Genomic DNA, 8,227 nt, shown 5'->3' on the forward strand with positions numbered 1-8,227 from the left:
TTTGTGGAATAAAACAACAAAGCAAAACTGAAGGAACAAAACAGCAACAGACTTACAGACTCCAAGAAGGGACTAGTGGTTACCAAAGGGAATGGGTTGGGGAAGATAGGGAGGCAGGGAGGATGAAGGGGATTAAGGGGCATTGTAATTAGCAATCAAAACATAGGTAGGTCATGGGGAAGGCAGTACTGCACTGAAAAGACAAGTGATGACTCTATAGCATCTTACTATGCTGACGGACAGTGACTGCAATGGTGGGTGTGGAAGGGACTTGAAAATACGGGTGAATGTTGAAACCACAATGTTGCTCATGTGAAACCTTCATAAGAATGTACGTCAATGATACCTTAATTAAAAAAAAAAGATCATGTGCTTTCTTTCATAAATTCTATGTAATACACATAGATACACAATAGACTGTATATATATATATATATATTCTTCCACATGTTCAGAAAGATGAGTATTCAGGTAAGTTCTCTGCAAAGGAAAGAACACAACACCAATGTTAAATGTTCCACAGTTCATGGTACATGTGCTAAGTGGAACAGTACGCAGCCATGAAAAACAATGCTCTCTCTCTTTAAGTGTTATTATTAGAAAAAAAGAAAAAATACATGGTGCAGAGGAGTGTGTAACAGTGAAGGTGTGAAGGGTACAGACCACACACTTACATATGCAGGCTTTCTGGAAGGAAAGTGTTAACAGGTTAACAGGGGAAGCCTCTAGGGAGAGGGATGGGGTTCAGGAAGGACAACAAATCTTACTTTTCAGCATATATATCCCTTTTTCTATTGGAATTTTTTTACAATTTAATCTTTTTTAATCTAGAAGTTTTAAACATTAAACAAAACAATCCAGTCTGGTATCCCCCCATTGCCAATTAATAAACCCCTTAAAGGCGGAAGCACATTCCGACTCACCTCTGGGCCTGTAAGGCTCACTCTGCCTACAGTTATAAGAGGACTTAGACTCTTCAAGCAAATGACCCCTGGCCAAGCCAAAGGGCCTCTTCTGACACCCACGCTTCCTCCAGGCTTAGGTCTCTGCATGTCCCAAGAATTTAAGCCAGGGCGGAAATGTAAACCCTTATAACCCTGAGTGCTGGCACCAGCTGCGCTGCTCCCCCAGCCATCATGGGGCTCTAGGGGAGCTTCTGCCCGGCTCCCTCCCCTCCTACCCCATCCTGCTAGGGAAAGACAGGCAAACTGCAGAGTGGGCCTCAGCAGACCCATTATTCACAGGGAACTTTTTGTGTTGTCCTTCCCCCAGGTGGCTCCAAATGTCTGGGACTGGCCTGACTTCCCAGCCACCCCCCACCCCACCCCCAGTCAGGATGCAGACAAAGGTGCAGGCTCCCACTGGCTACTCAGAGGGAGCAGCTCACCTGGGACTTGCTGCGTCCAGGGGCAGGGGCCATGGGCCTGTCTGGTCCTATCCTATGCATGGGGATGCTGTCCCTTAGTCCCTTACTGGTAAGCCTAAGGGTCACTTAGGCAAGGTGCTGTTGGCGGGCATCTCCAGTGTGAAGGTACTGTTCCCCTCGTGGGAAGGTCTTTGCAGCAATGTAACCACTCCCCTGTGACTCTTTAAATTCCCCACCCACTCCAACAGTTTCCTGAGGCTGCCTAACAAATTCCCACACACTGGGTGCTGACCACATTTTTTCTCTGACAGTCCTGGAGGCCAGCAGTCTGAAATCAAATTGTTGGCTGGGCCCTGCTCCCTCTGACGGCTCTAGGGATGATCCTAAACCAGCCAAAAATCTACTGAAAGAATGAAAATGAATGAAGTGCCAAGCATTTAATGGCACCTGAAGCACAGTAGCTGCCTTGTACGTATGCTAGGCCCAGGGGGACCAAGAGAGACAGAACATTTTCTACCTCCGATGGTTCATTCCACAAGCCACGGGGTCCGAGAGCCCCACAGCTGCGTACTCGGTCCCATGGGGCCTCCGGCCCAGGCAGGCACTGCTCACAGGGATGGGCATGCAATTGAATTCCTCTAGAATCTTCACCAAGTCTCCATGGGACCAAAGGGGAAACTGAAGCTACCAGCAGTTCATTCATTTACCGGAAGTCACAGAGCTCTGAAGTGACAGAAGCAGGACTGGCGTCCAGGCTGACCCTGGCTCCAGACCCTTTCTCTCAACAGTTCTGCTCTATTTAGTTAATCCATGATTATTTTTTGAACAATACAACTATACTGTATTGTGTGTCTTGATTATTTAAGAGGAAGATTGGTTCAATATGAACTTTTAGGAACTATCATAATTTTCCTTACCTTTCCTTTTCCACATTTCTGTTTCTTGAGTTGCTCTGCTTTTAATGAGTTGGAAAGCTCATCAAAATCAATATAAGGGGCTGAGGGCGGGGAGGATGAGCAGAGTCTAGGATTAGCTCCGGGACCTCCCTGTTTGGGAATTGCAAATCGCTAGGAGGGGCAGGAGCTCAGGTCAGATTTTCATTTCTTATGCAAATATACCTGTTTCTTTCCCCAAAGGCAGGAAGATTCCCAGCTTTTCCCGAACGGAGGCTGAAGGGTGGGGTCCACATTTTCACCCTCGGGCCGCAGCTGCAAACAATGCGCGGGCTGCTTGGAGTCAGCAGCTAAGTGGAAGCCACAGGTGGCTGGTCTCATCCACCCACGGTTTGATGATTGCATCTGCAAAATGGAAACAAGTGGAGTCCACTCAGAGTGGAGTTGGAGTCACTGCAGGAGCAAAGGGCACTGGGCAGCTGGCAGGCAGTAACCCTCTGCGGCAGAGACCAGGCCTATTTGATTCTTCAGCATACGCTGTAAGTGGGCTGGCACATCACAGGTGCTCTCTGTAAATGCCTTGTGAGGGAGCAATTACACAGGGCCACAGAGCCGTACTAAACGCTGATTTCAAAATTCCAGGGCCCATCAGGCTGGCCTGTTGCCACGAGTGGGGCAGGGTGCAGTCTGGCCACAGAGCACACCACGGAGGGGCAGCGGGAGGGTGGGGCTGCTGTGGGCTCTAAACCCCACCGAGGCGGCCGAGAGCCCCTCTGGCTCCAGGAAGCAGCCCTTTGCCTCACTGGGCTTGCATATAGTAGGCGCCCCTAGAAACCTGTTGAATGTGTTCACAATTAGAAGGGAGCTGGGTCTCTTCAGGAGGCGAGGAGCTGGAAACTTGTTCTGACATCAGTCAGACATTTTTAAAGGAAAAGCAGCCAAATGGTTTCCAAAGAGATTTAGATGCAGTGGGGCACCTCTACCACAAATTCGGGAACCCACTTCACCTTGTGAATGTTCTGGAAGCTAAAAGCCCAGGGGCAGCAGCCGTCTGATGAGACACATTTGGATTCATGGACAGGATCTCACCCTAATTGGCAGGCAGGCCCATAATTAAGGTCTCCTTACCTTTCTTCAGGGACCGTTTCTTGAAAGGTTCAATTAATGTAATTGTCCTGCTTCAGAAACCACCACCACCACCGCCCACCAGTCCCACAGGGCCGGGCGGACCGGGCCGCGGCTGCGGGATGACGTGGGCGGGGGCTCGAAGTGGGCGGGGCTGGACGTGGGCGGGGCCTCCCGCGGCCTGAACCTCCCTAAACCGTGAGGTCATCAGTCGGAGGGAGGACCCCCAGCGGCCCCTGCGGCCCACCTACGGTGGACGGCGCACTCCATCCTGAGTGTGATTTGCAGAGGAAAACAAGACCCTCCGTGAACCTGGCGCAGGATTGCTGGTCTTCCTCCCTTGTCTTCTGTTTTTCAAACAATTTTATTAAGGTTCGACTCACGGAACCACAAAATTCGTCCGTTACAAGCACACAATTCTGTGATTTTCGGTAACTTTGGCTGTGCGTGATCACTACCACGGTCCAATTTTAAAACACGTCCATCACCCAGAAAGTTTCCTCACGTGTATAAGCTTTTAAAACCATGAGCTTTCACACTGTGACCCCTGAAGGTCAGTCCGGGAAGGCCCCAGTGTGAGAATGTTGTCCGGAGGGACCCAATTTAGGTTCTGTTTTCCGCCCATGGGAGGGGGCTACTCGGGCAGGGTGCTACTTAATTTGCACACTGGGTGCTATTAATTTGCATACTGCACCCCAGTGCCTCATGGGGTGATGTCTGCGAGTTCCCGGCAAGACAGTGAGCCGTGATCAAATGGACACTCTTGTTACCGTCTTCAAACACAAAACGGAGAAAAACCTTGAGAGTCAGAACAGGACAAGAAGAGGCTCTAAGAACGGCAGGTGGGGTCATCAAAGCCGTGGAGACACGGACACCTCCTGCGCCCTGGAACTGCACTTCCAAGATCTTCAACGTCCCTTCACTTTGTCTCTTGGCCACACAGACACTCTGATGGTCAGGGCTGGCCTTCGCCAGCTGTAAACAAGAGGCTGGGGACACAAGTGCCTTTGGAGGCTCCAACTCATTTCCTGGAGTCACAGGGAAGCATTAGGGAGCCCCTCTGAGCCAAGGGACTTGGGGCCACCGCCCTCAGCCGCAGTGGCTGGACAGAGAATGAGGGTGTGTCCCTGGAAGTTTATTTGAAAGGCTGGAATGAAATCATGGACATAAAGTCCTGCTGCACAGCAAGTGCCCAATAAACAATATCTGTTGTTATTTTAATTCTTTTAAACAACAGTTTAAAGGGCATGAGAGCAACTTAACGATTTAAGCAATTTTTTCCCTAGTCAGTAGTTTAGTCAATGATCTCTGAAGTTCCTTCCAGTCAGTATTGACACTTAATAAAATTCAATATTGACAGTCAGTGAAGTTCGAATGGGCCCCGCACTTAGGCTCACCTCACCCCAACATCTCTGGTCAAGTAAGCTTGAGGAATTTGAAATTCTGAGCCAGACAACCCTAGCCCCAGCCTGTGTGCCCATCCCTCCGGCTCCTGGTCCTCATGTACCAGGCTTCAGAACCAATACAGAGGCCACCCTAGCCCATCTGCCTCGGAGCCCCAACACGGGCCACCTCCAGGAAAGGGCCGGCCACAGGGGCCTGCGTGACGTCATGGAAGCTGAGGGCAGCTTCCATGGTTTTCCTTCCCTGTGACTGACTTTACAGGTCTTACGCTCACAAAGCTGATATATTGAGTCTTTCTCAACCTGATTAATTTTGCTGACCAACTGAGAATTTTACATGATCCCTCCCAATTCCCCAAATCCTACACCCAAGCTCCATCCAACTCATCGGGAGATGCTGTCAGCCCTTCCTTCAAAATGCTCCCCAGGTCGGTCCAGCGCTTCCCATCACGGCTCTGCCAGCTGCGGGGCCACCAGCACCTTTTCCCTTGGAGCCTGTGTGGTCTCCTATGTGGGCTCCTGGCTTTCACCCAGACCCACTGTGGTCCATTTTCCACATAAAGTGATTTTTAACTGTAAACCCAATCACATCCCTCCCTGCTTGTAACCCTCGGCAGCTTCCCGTGGCAACAGGACCCAAGGTCTGGAAGGCCCAAGGGTCTGGCTCCAGCCCTCTCTCCTGCCTCATCTCCCCCAGCCGCCCACGCTGGTCCTTCTGCCCAGAGAGCTCCTGGCTCTGCACAGCTGATTCCTTCTCTCCCATCAGCCCAGATGTCACCTCCTCAGTGGAACTCCCTGAACACACCACATAAAGCCCTGTCCCACAGCCCCCAGTGGCCCCATTCCTGCAGATCCCAGGGTGGATGGGTGCCCTGATGGGGACAACATGGCAGGACCTACCCAAACTGAAAGTGCAATTCTGCTGCCAGGAATGTACCTGTACACATGGGTGTGGAACAGCCTGTGGGCCAGCGTGCATACTGGAGCCTTGTTTACAACAGCAGACGCCTGGAAACATCCTAAGCCCTATCAGGAAAGGATGATTTTCCATACGTCACACGCCAAAGGACACCTTGCAAAAACGAGCAGCTCTATATATGAACTGGCAAGTTACCATCAACGTGATACATCAGGTGAAAAGAGCAAGGTGCCAGACTGTGTGTGCAAAATTGGGTTAAAAAAGAAATACATGTAATTGTGTGTATGTGCCTAAAATAGCTTTCCATGCACACCTAATTGGTAATGAGACTTTTCTCTAGCCAGGGAAGTGGGTGGCTTGGAGACAGGAATGGAAATGAAACACACCCGAGATATCTCCATACACCACTTGTGCCCTTTGCATGTCCTCCTGTGAGCCCAGTTTACACAAAATAATTAATATTAATAATAATAGATGCCCACCACCCTGACATGTTTATTTGCGGGTCTCCTCCTTCCAGTGCCTCCTGAGAGCAAGGAGCTTGTCTCTGAAGGATGTAACTTCAAGCTGAGTAGCCACAATTTCATGGGTGCCAGAAACACTGCCCCAGGCCAAAAACAAAAATGAAAAACTGCCCATTGCTGCTGAATGCTGGGAATATCATCCTTCATAGCTTTTCTGTTGTGCAAACTATTGGCACAATATTTTCATTGACTCCCCACCCTTGCCCTGTGCAGAGCACACCAAGGTGGGTCATTAAATATGCATAGTGCAGCTGATGAACTGACGGCTGCTTTCCCTCTAGGCTGTGGGCTCCACCAGGCAGGGTCTAGGACAGCTTTAGCTCACTGATGTATATCCAGAGACTAGCATGGTGGATGGATAGATGGACAGAAGAATGGATGGATGGATGGGTGAATAGGCAGATAGGTGGATAGGTGGGTGGATGGATGGGTAAATGGATAAGTGGATAGATGGATCAACGGATAGATGAATACATGGATGGATGGATGGATGGATACATACATGGATGGACAGATAGGTAGGTAGGTAGGTGGGTAGGTGGATGGATGGATGGATGGCTGAATGGTGGGAGAATGTCTTAATTGCCTTCACAGAGATTCACTACTTCAGCAATTCCTGACCTTTCAGTATAAACCGATTTATTCGTTCATTATTGGATATTTACTGAACATCTACCAAGAGCCAGATGCCCAGCTGCATACAGCTATGAACAGACCACAGTGACTTCCTCAACAGCAGGACCTGGGAGGGGATATATACAACACTGTACAGCTGGTTGCTCTAGTCTGAGGAGGCGTGTGGTGGGTACTGAGCAGAACGCTCAGCCAGCCTGGGCTGGGGAAGGCCCCAGGAGGAGGCGAGCCTAGGGCTGAGAAGGAGGTGAGCAGGCGAGGCCGCAGGGGTCAGGGAAAGGCAGCCACAGTGGCAAAGGAGATCTGCGGGCTGAGTCAGGGTCCCCGGGAGGCGGGCAGGGCCCCTGGGGCTGCTGGCAGGACCCCACCACCCCTGCTCCGGTGCAGGACATGAGAGGGGCTTCCTGCTTCCTTCTCCTCTCTTTCCCTTCCTGCACTTCCTTCCATCCATTCTGCTCTTTGACCAGGGCTTGCCATTCCAACTAGGACAAAAGAGTAAAACACTAACTCGTATTGAGCACCCACTACTAACACAGGGCGCTAGCCAAGCCCTCTGCATGAGGCAGGGCACTGACCCCTCCGAGTAGTTCTACCTCGAGTCTCTCCCTCACAGACCAGGAAACCGAGGCACAGTCCTTTGCAGTAAGCTTCCCTGGCCCGCACGCCTGCAGGACTGGCAGCTGCTTCCACGAGCCAAGCTCCAGTCTGGGCTATCCCGTTTACCAAGTGAGGGACTTCGAGCTGACAGTGCAGCACTGTCTCGGTTTCCCCACCTGTAAAATGGGTGCTTTAATACCTGCTGCATACAGTTGTTGGGAAGAGTAAACTTAATGTGGGAAGTATCTAAAACAGTAGCTGGCACATACTGAGTGCTCAATAATTTAAGTTCTTACTGCTTAGGGAAATGGTAGCCCTGGGTCAGAAGCAGAGTCCCTGGAGGCAGCCAGACCAGCTGTGGCAGCGGGCTCCACACTTCCTCCCTGGGGGAGCTTCAGCAGCGGCCCAGTCTGTCTGAGCCTCCGGGGTCTCTGTAAAATGGGCTGAATTGGCATTACTGGGAATTAAATAACATAATGCAAGTGTGTCTCTCTTCTTCTGTAGGTTCTTTGTTCTATAGCAAGCATTTTTTGTGTGTCTCTGGTGTTTTTACTAAGCCAAGCATTTTTCTAAGGTTTGGGAGCAGGTTTCATTTGTTTTGACCACACTCAGGTTAAAATCCTCCAACTGGACAACATGACAGAGAGGAAGATCAACCTGCCTCCCTGCCACCCCAGAGTCTGGCCCTGTCTCAGTCTCCCAGCCCCCTGCCCAGAGTAACTCTTAGGGGGGGGGTCTCATCTGCCTCCCAAAGATGTGTATAGGTG

This window comes from Manis javanica, chromosome 5, assembly GCF_040802235.1.
Source record: "Manis javanica isolate MJ-LG chromosome 5, MJ_LKY, whole genome shotgun sequence".
NCBI classification, from domain to species: Eukaryota; Metazoa; Chordata; class Mammalia; order Pholidota; family Manidae; genus Manis; species Manis javanica.